Source organism: Electrophorus electricus, chromosome 10 (genome assembly GCF_013358815.1).
Source record: "Electrophorus electricus isolate fEleEle1 chromosome 10, fEleEle1.pri, whole genome shotgun sequence".
In the NCBI taxonomy this organism is placed as follows: domain Eukaryota; kingdom Metazoa; phylum Chordata; class Actinopteri; order Gymnotiformes; family Gymnotidae; genus Electrophorus; species Electrophorus electricus.
Genome location: NC_049544.1, coordinates 17390415 through 17409481, shown reverse-complemented (window position 1 = coordinate 17409481; position 19067 = coordinate 17390415).

Below are 19067 nucleotides of genomic sequence, written 5' to 3'. Positions count from 1 at the left end.
AGTTCAACTCTCAAAGATGATGTACTGTTAGAGTGCAGTAAAAGTAGAAAAGAGCATTGCACTTTAAAGCTCCAGAGAGTTTAACTAAATTTCCCTCAGTTACAAATGCAGTTAAGGATGTCATAAAAGCTATGACATGTATAATATATATTGGTTAATTTTGTATTACGTTTTTCAGTTATCGGAACAAAAAATTTGTACACTTCATTAGCTCACTTCCCAAATTATAATTCCTTTTATTGTGAAAACAACCACTACACTCCATTACACACACACACACACACACACACACACACCACACAAAAAAAAAAAAAAAAAAAAAAAAAAAAAAAAAAAACAGACTACGCACGCATGCTTTGCGCAAAATCTCTAGGAAATGTCCAAAAGGCTAACTTCCTAATTGGCCAAGGATAACCACTGGCTGTGACGTCATCAAAGACGATGCAAGTGGCTTATATGAGTCTACGTCTGCAAACGTTAGTCAGTTTGGGTGCATGTGGTCAGCATGTTCACAGGAGTCACTGTGGAAACGTATCTTCTGCACTAATAAAAGGTTTATCCATAGTTTGTCTGATAAACAATAACTCACCTCAAAAAGATCAAATCCAGATTCATGTATCACTGATGATGCATGCTGTGCATGAGTATACCTCTGAGTATAATAACATTCATACCACTTGTATCCCTGACACTTAAAAGCAGCACTTTAAAAAAGTCAGTCAGAGTTTAATCTCTATTCACTCATGTCATTTTAATCTAAGATTTATATACGGTACCTTATGTTTTAATCGCTCATCTTGTGTTTTCGCAAGGGTTTTATCCAATAATTAAATATAAGTAAATAAGCAATACCCTTAGTAAACTTCAGTACATTACTAATAGATGTTTACTCCCTCTTGTGGTACAATTAGATCATTGCAACGAGTTCGCTGTCTGATTTTTTCATTGAAAATAATAAAGGTATTTTGCATGACACTTGATTAAATCACGCATACGAACTTTTCATAATTAATAATATATGCTAATGTATCCCAGTGAAATAGTATCAGTTTGTGTGTCTATCATTCAGATCTTTAAGAAAACCTCACAGGAGAAATCTCTCTCTCTCTCTCTCTCTCTCTCTCTCTCTCTCTCTCTCTCTCTCTCTCTCTCTCTCTCACACACACACACACACACACACACACATTTTTATCCATCCCTCTCATTCTGTTGTCTCTCCCTCCATTTCTGGATCATCTCTGATCAGCCTGCCCTATGGCTATGGTCCCTTGGCTCTGTGGATTCCAAACATGGTGAAACCAACACTTTTTCTCAAATCACATGAGCATACAGCTGTGCGCTCCTACAGGACTGTGCCATTCTGTGTGTGTGTGGGGTGGGGGTGGGGGTCACCTGATTGGGGGGGGATCACCTGATTGGAGATAGGAGTACCAGCTGATTTAAGGTATGTTGACATGCAGACAGGTAATTTGAGCAAGGGAAGAGACCTAGACATGAAGAACATTCAGGCATGCTGCATGATTATTTTAGCCTGCATCTGCATGGACTCCACCACTCCACATATATAAATACCACAGAAGATATATATATATATCTAAGTATATTTGTGTGTATATATATATATATATATATATATATATATATATAATATATATATATAATATATATATATATATATACAAATATACTTAGATACTTGTATATAAGATACATGCATATCCTTACTGTTCATGCATGTACCTGCATTTTATAGGGGTACATTTCAGTTCTAGGCTGTAGCTCCTCTGCTGCCTTGCACAGTCCATCCACCACATCACTCCCCTTTATGCCACTGTTCACTAGTCTGTTTCTCATCACACTGACAAAAAAAAGACAAGGAGCCTTTTTTTGCTAAAAACATGATTACATTGCACAATGGAAGTGTGTCAGACAATGTTAAAGCAAACCATACAAAGTCTACAGTTCAATGGGGCAAAATCCAGTGGACAAATCTAGTGCAAGCAAATATTGAAACTGTAGGCAGATTATTATTCTACAGGCAGAGTATTAAACTGCTGAAAGAATATTATATTATTAATATAATATTATTTAATATATTAAACTACAGACACATCATTATACTACAGGCAGAATATTACACTACTGGAAGGGTACTAAACTGCAGACAGAGTATTATACTACAGGTGGAGAATTACACTGCAGGCAGAGTATTCAACTGGAGGCAGAATGCTACATACAGCATTAACACTGATGTGATAGTGGAATAGTAGTGGGTGTTAATGTAATACAGTATTCCGCACAAAGCATTAACACTGATGGGATAGTGGATTAGTTGTGCGTGCTGAGATGATGCAAATTTTTTTTATTCATGTAGGTGTAATTGGTAGATTGAGAGTATTTCACCGACCAAAAATATCTACCTTACACTCAGCATTAACTACACAGAAGTCCTGAGTTTAGAGATTGGCCACTGAATAAGGGTTAGAGAATTTTTGTTAATCTCTTTGGAGTTTTCAGGAGCATCACTAACACTGGCCAATGTGAGCCATATATTGAGCACTGTTTTGAAATTACTGTAAGATAGTCTCTGGTGAAAGAATGTTTAAGGAACCACAGAGATGCCTCCAAATAAAGACGTGTTAAACTTAAACTGAGTTATAAAAACACTATGAGGCACTCTAACATCTTTCCTTTGGAGCATATCACATCCTCAAAGTTAGGCTATGCCTAAATTCAATATAGGCATCCAGCATTTGAAAAGGCAGGGCAGGTGGTTTTCTGGTTTCCATAACCGGACGTAGTATGCTTCTGAAATATAAATAAAATGCAACTTCCTATTAGTGTGTGTCCCCGGCTCTTTCAGTGAGGCTGTCAGATGCTGTGCTATTTTGTAGAGCTGGTACAGGAATTACTCACTGAGAAATGTCAGCACACATGCAGTAGCTTTTAAGGAGGAAACTGTTCTCAAGCTTAATTTTGGAGTAGGAATACATTTTGAATTTCACACACAGTAATGCGCATGAGCATATGAACAATTATCAGTGAGTTTTCTTTTTAAGTCTCTGGTTAAATCATGTGGTCACATGGCAGAACCTGGATTTTTTGCGAAGAAGGCAAACACTGGTCAGTTTCAGTTCTCAGAACAATAAATCACTCAAACAATGTTGCAAAATCCAGCCTTAAGTTTGGTGGTCTGAGAGAGGAAAAGCTATTGGCCAGTCTATGGCGTAAACTCTGCTAAGGTCATCACCTTGTGTGTGTCAATGGCAACATCGCACTGTGTGGTTGTATCTCATTCTTGTCTGGTTAGGGTCAGAAAGTAAATGATGAAAAATCTTATGATTACTAAGAAATAATAGTTTACATAGAAAGGCACAGCGTCAGATATGCTCCAACCCAGTGAGTGAATGAGTTTCTGCTGGTGGTTAAAACAACTCCATATTCTGCCTTATTGAAAAGTGAAGTGAAAAGTGAAAAATGCACATTGGGAATGGTTTCTGGAGGCACCAAATATTGACTTTCGATGGACACTGCAGAGTTTTTATTAGAGCTGTTAAAATGCAAGTCTCTGATTCACTCCTAAAAGGCAATGCATGTTTGCACCATTGTATGCTCAGTAATGCAGCCAATAGCAGTGTAAGTGCTTCAGTGCCTGCCACAAACATATGAAACCGGCTTGATGCTGGCTGGAAATAGGAGGTAATAACAGCGATGGTGACTCTGAACACCGGAAATGGAGCTCACCAGTACCCGTGCAAAGCAAATCATCAGCAAGTGGTAGGGACAATATACTATAATCTGGTTTTCCAGACAAAGAGTCAGTGTTTTTACAGAGTTCAAGTGATGGCTGTTGCAATAATAGTAACAGTACCTAAAATAAATAAAAGAATAATAGGATTCATTGTGCTGACCAGCATTATTCAGTTAATAACTTTTCAATAGCAAAGCCAAACATTTCAGTAGAAAATCCCCCAACCCCCCTTAAAACAAGACAAAGTCAAAGGCTGTCATGTGTATTTTGAACCTTCTTTTCTATTATACTGCAATCAGCATAAATTAAACCTTTTTATGTTGCCTATGAGATTTTGAATTAAGGTCTAAAAGGCTGATGTTTCTTTGGATGAAAATAGCTACTTTAGCCTAGCAGCACTGGGGCTGATTGACATGAGAAGGACTATGGGTAATGTGGGGCCATCAACAGAGGACCGTCTGCCACCCACATCCTCACACCAAGGGACATGTTATAGAGAGGGGACGAGAATCCTACAACACTCAATTTACACTGTTCCTCTCCATCATGGCAAGGTCAGCACTGGAGACCTTTTAAAATAACAAACAGAGCAGACGAAGGAAAGATGCATTTTTCATTCCCTTGAGGAGAAGTAGAGGGAAATGGAGAAGAAATGAGTATATCTTTCCCTTTAAGCAAGTTCCCTCTAAGCAGCAAGGCCCTCACTCTTCTGTTCTCTTCCCTGCCCTGTTGTCTAGCAGATGAAAAATCCGAAGTTGACAGCAAGCTGTTTACATCCCTTATGGCTGCTGTCATAGAAAAACCTGTTTTTGAGCCTTTTAGTATTATATAATGCTGGGAGGTTAAAGCAACTATAAGCACTTTCAAGTTTTTGTGAGGCTAAAACAGAGGGCCCAGGTGATTTTCCTCTTTGCTGTTGTTTTGCAGATAGAAGTTTTTGTCCTAAGAGTCTCATTATGATTTCACTGTTTCTGCTGTTGTTAGTTCAACCAGGAACTTACATGATAAATTATCTTGACCGGTTTTGGTTCTGTCATGTTGGATCAAGGGTTGCCTTCAGTTATCTTCCCAATATTAGATGTAAAAATATGAATGATCTTTTCATTTGATAAAAGGAATTGAGGAATTGAGGGATGCTACGGGCTTAACTGAAGACTACATTACATATGAAGCATGATCCTTCCTTCAAAATATAGCTTGATTCTGGTTCAGTGGTGTAGCATATACAGATGATAGCATCACCTGGGAACCGAGGTCATTTACCACGGACGAGTGAAGCAGCCAGCAACATGATGTGGACATGTCGAAAAACAATTCTCTTATTAACTAGTACAGGACATACTGTAAGTAAAATGAGAAGAATTTGAATTAGATATCTATAGTATGTGATACGCCATTAGATTTAAAATGAGAGTGAAGTCACGAATTCTTGCCGTATTTTTATTTGTAACGTTGGCAACAGAAAGGTTAATAAAATACCATATTAACAATGAATGAAAAGGAACACTATAGAGTTTTATTCTTCATTGTGCCAGGTGTCAGACCACAGTAGAGGGGGAGGTTTAAAAGCAATTTCCAAAAACTAGGTGCCCTGTGAAAGGTTTCTTTTGTATACGTATTTACTCACCTACCACCTGTACACACACACACACACACACACACACACACACACACACACACACACACACAACACACACACACACACACACACACACAAAGTGTGTCTTGGTGCTTATGACTACTGTGATTCAAACTCTTTTGATGAAGAAGGTATGCTGGACATTACATCTGACTCCCACTCATAATTTTTCAGATTACCAATCACAAACAATCACAAACTTCCTCCATTGAGCTTTCCCACCATAGCAAGAGTGTGGGCAGTTAGCCCTAGTGAGAACCAGACCAATCAGGAGCAGCGGCACTGACTGCAAGCTCCACCCCCTCTCCTTGAAGGACCACAGCTGGACTCATACACTCCCGTTATGACTCCCGCCAGACCAGATGTGCTGCAAGCACAGACCTGTAACAGCGCAGCAGCCCGAATTGAATCACTCATTCCCTGATTCATGAAATCATAGCCTCACTAATGGTGGGAGTGTGTGAATCAGGGCTCCTCATTAACAGACCAGTTTTTGCGGGTTTGTGAGTCAGGAACTGATAAGATGAGATTAAAGGCAGCAATAAGAGGAACAGGAGTTGAATAGAGGGGTTCACCCCGTTCTCACTGTTAACCCTTCTAAACCCAAGTCTGACATTTTGGACTCTTTGAGTCCTTTCTTCCTTTCTCTCTTATGGTTTAATTAGACCAGTGTGTTAGCGTTACAAAGTCCCCTTGCCTTGATTTGGCAGGAGGAGATGTGAGGTGAACAAAATATTTGGCCAGTGATGCTAGCAGAGAAACATACTTTCTTCTTATTATTATTATTTCTCAATTTCTCAGTTTTTTTGTTTTTCATTTGCTGTGAAATATAAGATGAAAAAGATATCAAAATTCCTCACCATTCATTTCCTGAAGATTTTGTAATAGCCCATTCACTTATTACTCAGGAAATCTTTCAGGGGTTTTTTTCCTCATTTCTGTGAGAATATCCACTTTTGTTTGTGTTAACCAAAACATCCTTATGGTGTAATACGTTGGGAAGAACACTAAAAGAGTATCTTATGAATAAATCATTGTTTCCCAGTGTGTTTCTGTGATCTGAATTCACTTCCTTAGTGATGCCTTACAGTAAGCTTGCATTTGTACTTCTTACCTTGCCCCTATGTTTGCTGGATTGTATATTTGTTTTTTCCTAAGTATGTGACTTGTGTCATGATGTCATATCCTCAGCCAGAATTATTCATAAATAGCGCTGACAGCACAATGGTTTTGCTAGCTGATGATGCGACTTCCTCTGGAAATTCTCTGTCACTGCAATTCTCTGCACTGTGACTACAACCAAATATAGAACTCGTTCCCATAGGCCCTGCTCAGTGCCTGCACTCAGAGTGGATTGCAATGCTTTTCCAACCACTGTCTGCCACTTTATGCATTTGAGGTTCTGTGAAACATTGTGTTCTTGATATGACAAATACAATACATTGCACTTTCAGTTGTCGTAATGTTTATTATAGTTGAATTTCCCTTAGGAGAAAAAAATACCTCAATCTGGGTTTCCCAAATGTAGTGTCATGTTAAGGTCATCTTTTACCAGTAGGTAGTGTTTTGTAAGTGATGCATCACCTTCAAGTGACCTTTGGGTAAGATTGCTTATAGGAAAGTACACACAGTTGAGCAAGGGGTTGAGAGAGGTGGAGAGAGAGAAAGAGAGAGAGAGAAAGATATATATATATATATATATATATATATATATATATATATATATATATATGTATATGTACAGAGATTCCAGTATTTACTCTCTAACTTGCTCTCCAGATCTTTTCTTTAGAAACAGATTCTCAAAATCCACCCTGCTAAAGTGAATCCACCCTGCTAACTAGGAACAGTCACTCGCTGTGATTCGCCAAACCAAAACAAAATAAAACACACACTGAGATAAATTGAAACCATATGCGCAGGCAATGGGAAATTCACACAAACACAAATAACTCTAACAGTGCACACACAAATGTGTGTGTTTAAATATTGGTCAAGAGCTTCTGTCGATGCATTGTGGTTCATGAGTGACGCATAACGGCCTGTTAAAAAAGTCCAAACCAGATGACAAGTGTGTTTAAACAAAGGAAACAGAAAAGGAAACAGACTAATATCTCAGAAACATTAAAACCTACTGTGCAACAGTTTTAAAAGGCCCTGGTGAACCCGCCAAAATAGCCGAATTGGAAAAAGCACCTCATCAGTCGTTGGTTTGTCTAGTTGGATTTGTCCTCTGTTGGTGTGTGCTTCTCAGCACTTGCGACAGGACACTCCCAAGCAGGGCACCTTAAGTTTACAACCACATTAGAGTCAGCGAATGGAACATCTGCGATCTAAAAAGAGGGATGAAAGAAATGACTAGAGGAGAGAGCTATGGGAGAATAACCCAGCGACGGAAATCCCTCTTCATTCTCCAGCCTCCTGGCTGGCTGTGACTCACCTGTGACAACCGAAAGGCCTGCCGGCAGCTCTGATCAAACGTTGCTCAGCCCATCAGCAGAACACCACCCATGCCACGTCTCCAGGCCTTTGTTCTCTCTCCATGCCCTTTTTCATCTTCTGTTCCAATCATTCAAACATTGTTTTATGCAAAGCTCCAGCTGCCATCTTTATCTTATCTTTGTGCCCTCCATGTTCAGTAAATGTTATTTCCTTCGGGTTCACTTCTAGAGGGGGTCACTGAGGTTATGATGCATCATTAAGGTTTTACATTATTATTTTACATTCAGGTAAAAAAGGTTGTACATTTTCTTTATTCACATGTTTAGTGACCTTGTAATATTAGAAGCAGAGGAAATGCACATGAAATGTGTCCGTTTCAAACAATGAAACAGGGAAAGCATTTCTAATGAAGACATTAAATCAGACTGTGTGTATTCAGTAAATTAATGTTTGCAATAAGGTACAGTGTGATAGTCTTGCACTAACTTGTCAAAACAATGCGAATGTGTAGGGCACTGTTACATACATGTCCCACTTATGTGGATGCACAGCTCAATTGAGCAAAATCAACTGATTTTTTTTTCATCTGCTCAGAGTATTACGGTCCACAGCACAGGGTCATTTTCATTTTTCATGTAAATGACCTATCACAATTATTTTACCTTGCTGGCTTTTTTATTATATATAGACTCTGCATTTACCAAAATCGTGGATTTGATTTTTTTTGTTTGTTTGTTTTTGGTCTTGTTAATCAATTATGTCTGAGAAAAGAACATTCAAACATAAAAATGTGATTTAGAAAGTAGTACTCCACACCATTAAGCATGACTATTAAAACACTGTGTTTTGATGTCTTAGTGTGAAGCAATCCATAATTTCCTAAATGTTCTCTCATTCTCCTTAAACTGGTCCTCCTTTCCAGTGTCCTCCTTTTTCACATCTTCATGATCTCTGTGGTTTCAACAATAGCTTTTCTTCTTGTGTATTTTGTAAACATTCTTCTCTTTTTATCTTGTCTTAATTCTTTTTTGCTGTGGCGAAGGACGTTATGTAACTGTGTACTGGCACACTGACGCACATCTCTTACAATGTCACTGACTGAACTCTCTTCTCTCGCTGTCTCTCATCACCCTCAGAGTGCAGCTCCATTTCACTTTGGAGAGACAGGCCATTGCTTATACTTCCTGACAGTTCAAAGCTTCCCACTGATCCTGATCAATGCCTCACCTGATGGGCTCTGGCGACAGGGCCAAAACAATGAACCATTGGTGTGGTAGCATCAGTCATAGGTGTCCACTTTCATGAGCAATCTGTTTCAACCTCCGTAGTCTTAAAGGTCTGTACCTCTTTAATTTCAGTTCATATGAGGTTCATATGAGGTAGGAGACATAGTCCCACGAGACTGGTCATGTAAAGTTAAATGAGTGTGTGGCTGAAGCTCTGCACCCTTCTGACTGAACACTGTCTGAACGAATGCGGGCTTTCGTGCGTCAGTTTTCCCGCTCTACATTCAGACAAAAGCGGCATGGAGCACAGGCACTACTGAGTTTCCTTTTACAGTAGCCATAAATGCCCTTTCATTATGTCCATTTTCTTGAGATTGTGCCTCAACCTTCTATGGGGTCATATTACAATTTTTTTTTAAAATTCAGACTGAAGAGAGTAAAGGATTTTGAAGTTGGATCTATTTGCTTAACTCACTCCAAATCTGACCCAAAAAAGCACATCTAGACAGTCATGATTTATCTCAGTGCAGACTGCTTCTGCTGCCTGATGCATTAGAGCTGATTCCATTCTCCAGCCCTAGCCATCCGATTGCTTAAGATATCTGGAAGATGTATAAAACTGTTCTCAACTATTGTGATTTTACCAGGTTCCTCTTCTCCTTTTGCTCTCCAGGCTAAGGTGCATTAACATGTAAACGTAATTTGTCCGTTTGCCAATCAGAATGAAGCAACAAGCATGAACAATATAATTTGAATTGACACTGATTATTAATTTATGTCAGGAAATAATTAGTTTCTCAAGCCATTACCTAAATCGCCCTGTCAGGAGTTCTTCCTCCAAATCAAAGTCAACCCAGCCGTGTCCAGGGCCACGGGAGAGGAGCAGACCCCTCTTATAGATTCACCGACCTGGTATTTTATGAGGGCCATTCTTTGACCTGTGATTATGTCACACATGACTGGATTTTAGTGGTCTATGTATGCATCTTCTGGCAGGCCTTGTCCAGTATCTGGGTCTACTAGTTCAAGCAGTCACAGAGGTGTAGTGCTTTAACATCCTGTTAGGCTCGTATTTTATCAGCACAGCCTCCCAGCGGAGAGCACTTCAAGAGACAGTTCATCCTCTTCATGCCCTACATTTTATTATCCTTTATAAAATAGTAATCCTTCTTTCAGAGACTGCAACTTTATGCTTGTCTGGTGCAGACTGCAAGTGTTGCACACCCACACCCACATCCAGAGACAGGCCTGCTCCTTAAACATGAGTCCTTGTGAATTAAACCGATCTTAAACAGAAATCTACTTTTGGAATTTAAGTATGCTCTTTCTTGGTCGTTTTTTATAATCTTCCTGGTGTCAGCAGATCTAAAGGTGCGAGGACAGCATGGTCTTCTATGGTTTCCATCCCTGCCCTGTTATGGCTGCCTGTTGAGAGGGTGACGTCAGTCATAGCATTGAAGGCAGCCAGGTTTTCTTTCTGTTGCTCAGCTGTCAGGAGGAATACCACTCACAGGCCTGAGGAGAAAACAAGTGACTGAACCGCTCAGCCAACGGTGGCCCAAAGCAGACTTGGGATATGCGGGGTAGAATCGTTTGTCATGCACGGATCAAGCCTAATGTAAAACTGGATCATACTCTCAGAAGAGACTGACTACTCGAAGTCCTTGACGAGTGACCGGGAAACAGGATAGGCAGACACCAGATCAGGCTCAGAGCCAATAAAGCAGAGAATCAGTAAAAGTGATTTAGTATCAAGCTCACCACAGTCCATGTTGACCTCAAACATGCAGGACTAAGAATTAGCACCAACACTATTCTCTGAAAGCTTTTTAGAGGATGACTTCAACTCTATTTAAATGTTCCTGACCCTCATCTGATGCTCACTACCACCTCACTACACAGACAAATGAACACACAAAACATTCACACACACACACCACTACCTAAGTGGATAACTGATTTGAAATTGCACATGAGATTGTTATTCCATAATCCCAGAGTAGAAAGTATCAGAAGATGAGCTGCATAATGCCTGTAGCTACTTGATTTTTCTGCTCTGGATGTATGCTGTGGAGGACATCATGCAGCCTACAGACTTTAACTTCTCTCCAAATCTATTGTTATCGCCTTGGCAACAGAACACAACATGTGAATACTACCCAACCATATGCTGTAGAGACACCAGAGCTGTAAATTACATGTACATGAAAAGTGTAATGTATATGTAAGCATAGGTATATAGGAAGTATGGTATAAGTACACAGTAACCAAAGTGTAATTCAGTGGCTACACCGCCTGCTGTTTTGTAAGCTCAGTGGAACCATCAGTTCTCCCCAGAATACAGATCCTGGCATAATGTCTGCTTGCTGCTGCATGAAGGAAACATCTCAAGGCCTTTCTCATGACATTCTATCACATTTATCTTTATCACTGGATTCCATTTTACAATATCAAATTTGGCTTAAAAGCAAGATGGAATATTACTGTCAAGAAATATAAGAAGCCTGAGTTGAGGCCTTAACTACAAGCCTGGGTGAACACTGGTGCACTAACATTTATGACTGGTAGCCATGTATGCTTGGTTTTTTTTCCCCCCAACATTACTGAGGTATTGTCAACATACATCTTGCCTTGAAGATGCTGAGGTATCCGAATGAGGGCAAAGGTATAGTTACATCTTAGACAATAAATTCTGTATTGAAAGATCTTTTGAAAGTTCTTTCATTGTAAAATTGCTGCAGAATGTAGTAAGCCTTGGCTTGGTGTCAGCCTGAATTGCCTTCTCTTTGAATCATTTGGTACATCATTGTATTTGAAGATGTCTGCATGACGCCATCCTCCACTAACATGTTTGAAGTGGTCCATCTAACATCTCCCCTGCATTTTAATGTTTCTGTATCAAACCACAACAGCATACAGACACACTCCCAAGCCTTTGATGAGGGTGCAGATCAAACAAGAAAAAGAGATATGAAACCTCACTGCTGAGAGGTTTTCTGTGGCTTTCCATGTCTTTACCCCACAAAGACTCACTCTGTAAACAGACAGACCTACAACAACACAGCCAGCAACATGAAAGATGATGGCAGGCATGTGTGTGCACGTGTACGTGTGTGTGTGTGTGTGTGTGTGTGCTTAAAATACAGATGCTGGGGCTGCTTGCTGCTTTAATGATTCCGCTAGTAAGATTTGTCAGAAAGCACAGCGTTTGTGTTCTACACCTGTGGTGCCAAAAATGACTCAATACACTGAACACTCACACAAGCACATGAGTGCCCGGCTGAAGCAGGGCTTTACTCAACCACCCAGCTAGCAGCTTCAGACTGCTTCCTGTGGAAAACATAGTAACCTCCATCAAGGGCTGATTCACTGGCTGGTTCCACTTTAACAGAGACATGTACAAACCTGTAGGCATTACAAGAACTACATGTCTAATACATTTCCATTTTTTTACAATCACATGATGTAAATGTCTTGCCCAGGCACTCTTATTTGTATAGCATAGAACACTTGCCCAGTCCCCTAGAAGGATGGCAGCATTATCAACCCCTCACTATACTACTAACCATTAATACAAATAGAAGAATGATTCTCCTCTCTCTCTCTCTCTCTCTCTCTCTCTCTCTCTCTCTCTCTCTCTCTCTCTTTTTCAAGAGTTACCCAAGTCTGACATAAATTAATATTAACTACATTACCACACTAACACAGATGGTAATATTTATAGCATTTGTGGCAACATTTTACGCCCTCATTTATGTCTTAAAACCTGCCCCTAGTGGGCAACAATTGAGCCCTTGCAACAAAAAAAACAACATATGTTCATTTACTGTTTTTTTCGCATTCTACAACACAAAAACAATAATATAAAGCATTATTGCAAGTTTTATTTTTAAATGCCCACATGAATGAAGTAAAGTAAGTCTAAATAAAGCATATTTAGATTTTTAATATAATTCCAATGTAAAAGTTTCACAAAATTAAAAACCAAAATAACTGATTACACAAAAAAGTTAAATGGCTGATGTATGGTTTTTTTTGTTGTTGTTTGCAAAGGCACAGTTGTTTTGCAATGATCTGGCCCCTCCCACCTTATCTTTATTTCTGGTTCCTGAACCAGAACTGATGATACAGACGTCTAAACCAATGGCCACTATCCTATTTGACTGATTTAAGGTTTTCCAATGATTTCTTTGATTTCTTATATATGCAGATATATACCGTTAAGCTTATACAGATTTTGTCCCCCGTCTCCCCCTCATGTCTTGTTGGTAAGCAGACTGAGCTTTGTATTGGGTCATGGCAGTTTGCAGAAATAGGCTAAAATGTACAAGAATGAAATGTACTGGGGAGAAGGCCAGAGGCTGGGGAAGGATGTTTACTGGAACTCACATGCCCAATTCCCTGCGCTACAGCAAGCCAAGAGGGGGCCCTCCTGTAGCTTGCGAAATATATAATTATTATTATATATAATTATTGTTAAATATAGAATCATACATCATTATTGCCAAAACCCATGTTGAACGAATGTGAAATTCATGTATATAACAAAAAAATGATACTCTTTACATATAACTGATACAACCTTTCATACAATCTTGAGACAAGATTAGTTTCTGGTACTTTCATTTATTTATTTAATTTATTTTTTTCTTTATTTATTTAACATCTGGTAAGTAATATTTCTGTGTTAGGAAAGAATAGCACACCAAAACAAAATGTAGAAATTAAATATTAAATGAAATAAATAAATAGGCACCACAGTGATTATTTTACTGGGCAGGCAGGTATCCCATAACCGTCACAGATAATATATGCTCACTGGCAGTTCTTCATTTAAAGCCTTTTTAAATCTGTGGGTACCACTGAACAGGCTTTTTTTCCATCTGTGCTAATCACTTTGGGGGGGTTCAGCAGAGAAGTGTTTCCAGAGGAAAACTGGGCTTTATATATATGGGCTTTATTGTAATTCCCATTGTATTGTCAAGAGGAACATTCTGGTTTTATCTGAACTCTTCCAGATAAGAAAGCTATAAATTTCCTGAAGTGTTACACACTGATACACACACATACGTGCACACACACACACACACACACACACACACACACACACACACACACACACAATCTTGTTTACTATCCGAGTAGGGACCTTTCATTGGCGTAATTTTTACTATAGCTAATTAATCGTACACATACACATAACCTCAGTGACCAAAGTTAACTGATTTGGGTCTTTTAGTTTTTCAAATGAAAGTAACAATTTGTACCCAAGGCCACAATGTTGTCCCCACAAGGTCAAAATTGTCAGATCCTATCCTTGTAGTGACATTTGGTCCCCTCACAAACATGTGGACACACACATATGTGGACACACACAAACGGCCACGTCTCTCATTACAAATCTTTTTAATGCATTATTCACTGCCTGTTGTGGAATACTAAACTCATGGAAAAGCAAGAAGTCTTTGGAGTTCAGACGATTTCCCTGTAGTTGAGGGTGTGCACAGGTATTTGGTTAAACCCTCCTCAAGCGTAAAATATGAGGAACACTTTTAGGTCAATTTAAAGGCATTCAACAAACACTAAAACACCTCTTTGTAGTGCCTAAAAATTATTGTTCTCAGAATATGTTTCACTTACAAAAAATGCAAAAACAGTGACATCCCAAAGAGCCTGAAGAATCAAAAGTCAAGGTTTACTGGTAGAGATCTGGTTACATGAACCTATTTTTTACTTTAGCAGCTAGTGAAGGGTATTGTGTTGGCTGAAAATGTCACATTACACAGTCACAAATGACATAACTGCTCTTAAGTTACATGATAACTGAGTATTTTTTTCAATTTCAAAATACACAAAGTAAAGCTACGACCATCAAAAAGTAGCAGAAACAGAAACTTGCGGGAGTGCCCAGAGTGCACTGGTGAAACACGAACCCCCTCCAGCTGGGCTGTGCGGGACACGGCATGGACCAGTGCTTAGTGAGCAGTGCGCTCCTTTTGGCCCCCTTTATCACCTTTGATTTCCGCCCCGCTTCCCGCGGTCGTCATGTCCGCCCCAAGAGTGCCATCACAGCTCCGTCCAGCATTAACTCAAGAGTCAAAGTCTAAGCACACAGACTCGGGGTCAGACAGAGGATATCTCCAGGGCCACATCATTCCTGTCTGGACAGGCCAGAGACTCACACTGACACAGCTCTCTCCTATGTCTCACTAGGAGCAACGAAAACTCCAAGTCTTCATTCCACAGTGCCTCCCTGTTTCCTACATGGTTGAATACATTTTTGGGGTGTTTTTTGTTAGATTTCAACTCCTGCAATATTAACTTTGTTGTCTATTTAACTCCAGTTGACCATTTAATCCAATCTGGATGTCAGACATCTGTCATATGACAGAAAGGCTACCTCTATAGTCAAACCACTTGAAGTCAGATTCCCAGGTTCCTTCCCTTTGAGGTGAACATTTACTTTAGCGTATGAAGTCAAGGCAATGAGCAGGTGAAGGATGTCGCCCAGGAGGAGGGAAAGCAGAGGCTGTAGCTCCAGGTGGATCCCAGCAAGAAAGATATATAGCTCATGCTACCCCTCAACATGACTACATTACTAACAGGAAATGTGCATTTTTTAAAATTAGGAAGCTGACATCTTAAGGCTTTTTTCAATACAGAGGGCGGTCACAGTTAAACTGGGGCATTGACGGAAATAGAAAGCTCTAGAGTAACATTTTTCTCCTTTGGCTTTGACTTGTAGATCTTCACCTTGAGGGCTCTATAATATAACTTTCCATATCTGCACTATATATCTCAATCAGGCTCAATCCATTCTTCTGAACAGACAATGATGCACTGTAAATTCATTGCTGCTAGTAACTCTAGACTAAGCAAGCTGACTCTTGGAAAGATTCATTCATCAGCAGTGTGTCAGGCTTTTAACTGCCATGTGTCCAGCACTCAGAGCAAGTGCAGGTGTGGGTTCCCAGAGATCCCACACAGAGCTCCGGAGCGTGGTGTTCACATGGAGCGCGCGGAGCTTTACGAGCCCAGGGCGGTATGCCCAGCGTGGTTTCAGCTGGGAAAATAGGAGATCTCACCAAGAATCCATCAGCTGTCACTTTTCTACACTGGGAAAGCTTCCTTCTCAAACAGGCTGTCACTGAAAATGACTGCCCCAAAGCTGCAGCCTTGTTCCGCTGGGTATTTCTTGAAGTTTTGCTTGTCTCTGTACCTGAAATGTTTTTTTTCATAGGTTGAATCACTATGAAACCTTTGTAGATATGATGTAAAGACCCAAATAGGAATTGAAGCAACTAAGAAACCTGGACTGCAACAATAAATCATTTTGAGTAACTACAAACAAAAAAAGCAAGAAAGAAAAACAGGAATTTACATGTTTAACATGCTCTTTGTTGGCACAGTATGAGGTATAAACTTTGAGGTACATATTTTGACAATTCTTCAACAGTTAATGTTTAACCTATGGACCAAACCTGAGATATCCTCGCTTACACAGCATACTATAATAAAACATTGCCCCATTCCTCAACATTCATTGTTGCCAGTACCCATACACCTTAACTTCTCCTTAGAGACAGTGTCCATGGATACAGCTTCAACATGCAAATATGGTGAAGAGTAAGAAAAGAGGATGGCTAAAAGGAGAGTGAGAAAGGGATTCCCCCACCCTCCACCCCTGACCACCCTCTGTAGCCTCTCCACATGGCAGCTTCAAATGCCAACATCTGATTCTAAGTGCTCTGAATGTGGACAGTCCACTTGCAGAGGGCTCAGCTGACAGATATAAACAATAGCTTACATCCCTGAAAATGTTTCGACACCTATAGAACCAGTGCTAATGCAAATCACTTTCTTTTTTCCAATACTTCAGCATACATGCTGACAAGCTCACTGCATTTGCACATTCACCTGGCCGTTTGAATATATACAAATTGGTTAAACCATATAACCATTTAGTTATTTCATCAGCTGCTTTTATTTATTTATTTTTTTATGTTCTAAATATCACCGCCAATAGGGAAAGATTAACAAGGTAAATTTCTCAGCTAACCATTTTTTCAAAATCAAGACATGCTCTATCAGCATTTCCTCACCATTTGAAATCTCCCCTAATCACAGGTCACTTGTTCTCATGTTGTCAATGATCCCTGCCACAGCCAAATCCAGCTCCAAATGCACAAGCCTTCAGCTGTGGTCTGCTGAAAGATAAGGCTCTCCTAACCTTTTGCACAAGGGGGTTATCTTTTCTTATTTAAATTAGGAAGAGTCTTGTGCCATGGGTCAGATGGAGGTTAGGCAAACTATGACGTGAGATATGCAAAGCAAATGTAGTTTCCACCGAACTCACCTCCAGGATGAACATTTCAGGTGTTACAGCAAAGCTTCCTGTTTCTTCCCCTGTGTCAGTGCCTGATTGTACAAAAAAAAAACACCCCGATTTATTGCTGTAAAACTTGTTAACCCATCTTTTAAATCTGGTTTATCCTGATTCTTGAATTTACTTCTTCCTCCTGTACATTCTTATTGTATTTCAAGTTTCAAGTTTCAAGTTTGGTTTATTTGTCACATAGATAGTCATACACAGTATAACTCGCAGTGAAATGGTTGAGTGCTCTGTCCAAACTGAGGAAAAGAAACAGGGGTGCATAGAGAAATATATATTCTATATTTATACAAAAATATATTAACAGTTTATGTACAATATATGTATATTATATACACAATGTACAATGTATATATGGATATTTAAATATGTATGTACACAATGTACAGAATGTACAGTCCCATCTTGCAATTGACATATTTACAGTTGTTACATGGTGGTAATTGAACATATTACAGTTATGTTACATGGTGGTGGTGGTCCCCACAGTTTATCAGTTTCCCTGATTCAGGGCCTGAATGGCCTGTGGGAAGAAGCTCCTCTTCAGTCTCTTTGTCTTGGTCTTCAGGGAGCGAAAGTGCTTCCCTGACCTCAACAGAGAGAAGAGTCTATTGTTGGGATGGGTGGGGTCCTTCACAATCCTCCTGGCCTTGGTCTGGAACCACTTGTCGTAGATGGTCTGCAGGTCAGGAAGTTCCGTACAAGTGATGCTCTCAGCTGAACGCACCACCCTTTCGAGTGCTTGTCTGTCCTGCTTGGTGCTGTTCCCAAACCAGACTGTGATATTTATTCATTTATATACATTTCTTGTAATGTTTTGTGATTCTATTGATTTTGCAATTTAATTATCTGTACTGTGGTAACACTTAATTGTATTCTGTATTTTAATTTACTTGTTATATTCTTTAATATAGTTAACGTTTTGCTTGTGTTCTAGTTGCTCTGATTTCATATGGCTTTTAGATGCTTAGCAAGTCATTTTTCCTTTCATTCATTTTGTTTATTGGTTTCAATTTATTCCTTTAACAAATGTTACTTGTGAGTCTGCTTGCATTTCTCTTATTCTCATTATTGTAGTTAACTTTGAATTCCTTTGGGCATTAGAAAAGCCATTATTAAAAAAGCTAACTGAGGGACTGAGTATGGCATGGGTATTTGTTTCTCTTACTATTAAAGGTCTTAAGGCTATATTGAGAAAATCATAGTAATATGGCTGGAACCAAACCGTAAATGAGAACACACTATTGAACATTTTATAGTGATGAAAAACAGGATCTCACAGCCAGTTCTGGAGGCAATTTTCCATGGTGCCCTTTGTGTGGTATAGCTCCCCACCTGCTGGTCATACTTTAAAACACACTGGCTACAGAAATTCATACTTCTAAAGAGACTGGATAGACAAATGCTACATGTGGCTAGTTGAAGGGCCACTGAGAAAAAAAATATTCTTCCCATCTTAAAATGATTTTTCTTGTAATAAGTGACATGTATAGAATCCTGAAGTTGTTTCATCATACTGTTGTTGGTGTCATACCCTTATAAAAGGTACCCATCTTAAAAAGGTAGGGTGGGGCAAAACCTTTCTAAAACAACCCCCACAACCCCACCCCAACCTGA